Source organism: Phalaenopsis equestris, unplaced genomic scaffold, assembly GCF_001263595.1.
Source record: "Phalaenopsis equestris unplaced genomic scaffold, ASM126359v1 Scaffold197065, whole genome shotgun sequence".
Taxonomy (NCBI): domain Eukaryota; kingdom Viridiplantae; phylum Streptophyta; class Magnoliopsida; order Asparagales; family Orchidaceae; genus Phalaenopsis; species Phalaenopsis equestris.
The window spans coordinates 530-1,803 of NW_018217014.1; the positions used below are offsets into that span (position 1 = coordinate 530).

The 1,274-nt window shown below is 34.7% G+C and overlaps 1 long non-coding RNA gene across 1 annotated transcript; it reads left to right on the forward strand.

Moving 5' to 3' along the window:
* The first annotated feature begins 330 nt into the window (after positions 1 to 330).
* Positions 331 to 888, forward strand: LOC110035270. Its single transcript, XR_002295134.1, has 3 exons — positions 331 to 409; positions 486 to 530; positions 795 to 888. It is a non-coding gene; the product is annotated as an uncharacterized LOC110035270 (long non-coding RNA).
* Positions 889 to 1,274: the final 386 nt, after the last annotated feature.

Here is a 1,274-nt window from a genome sequence, read left to right on the forward strand (position 1 = left end):
AACTTTCTTCCTTTTTAGTTACTTCTTCTTTTTTTTTTTCTTGCTGAATTAATAGCTTCTGCTCATTGTAGTTTTTGGTTAGAGGTAGGACTTAAGAAGAGAGTTTCTAGAGAGAATTCAGAAAATTTGGAGGTTTAGTTAATTACATGAAAATCGTAACTATCCTAAAAATAAGCTATATCTTTTCCTACATATTTACAATCTTTTTAAACCATCTACAACATATTATCAATAACGATTTTAATAAAATATTATCTAATAGGTGTTGGGTGGCATCCTTAGTTAATTTAGTACTAAAATATTAATATTTTAATGGACCAGCAACCTAGGAAAGAAGATAGAGGAGGGGAAAGGTGGCTTTTCTTTCTGCGATTTCTTGTGCAACCTGATCTTCTCCCTTGTAACTCGTGTAAGTATCCATTTATTTTTCATACAACATGGTTCTTTCTATGATGTCCATCCAATTTTTTCTGCCTCCTTTCTAGGTCAATTTTTGTGCTGCATGGTTATGTGGCTGAATCTATTATAGGGTATGTTAGCTTACTTCATGTGTAGCATCTTGATCCACCAATGGAACTTGACTAGTTCGTTAATCAAATCAAATGTCGGGAGAGCCCCCAGCATCAGTCTTGCACAAAAATTTACTTGTAATTATACCATAACTAGAAATCCTTTACAAAAACCCTTCTTTGGAAGATTGATCTCATCTCTGCCAAAAGATCTTAGCTGTCTCTGCTTTATCTTTTTCCTAACTATCTAGATAAATCTTCTCTAATTTAGGTTTTCGCTGGCAGGCATAAGACTAGGCTACATATTGGACAGTTGGTGAAGGATACCTCAGCAAAACTAAAAGAAGCCAGTGAAACCAATCATCAGGGAGAAGTTAGCGTGAGTACTCAAGGAGTTATATATTTCCTCGACTTCTACATTTTCCATGTTTACTTGCATATCCAATAATTTGAATTATCTCGCAGTTTTATGCAATCTTATTTTAACCGGGATATCATTGTATGCCCCTGAAAATTATGCATGACTTGAATGGTTGACTGTTGAATAGAGTGTTGGCTTCGCAACTCAATGAAGCAATTTTGAGATTGTTACATCATGAATTTGATGTGTGTACTTGCTCTTTGAAGCCGAAATATAGGTTGCAGATAGCCTCATTAAAATTCTTGATATTATTGTTTATTTTGTCAATCATCAGTAGAAGCAGCTGCGGCTGACTTATACCAACCATTTGGTGTCAACCTATGAACGCTTAATCTCCATTCATG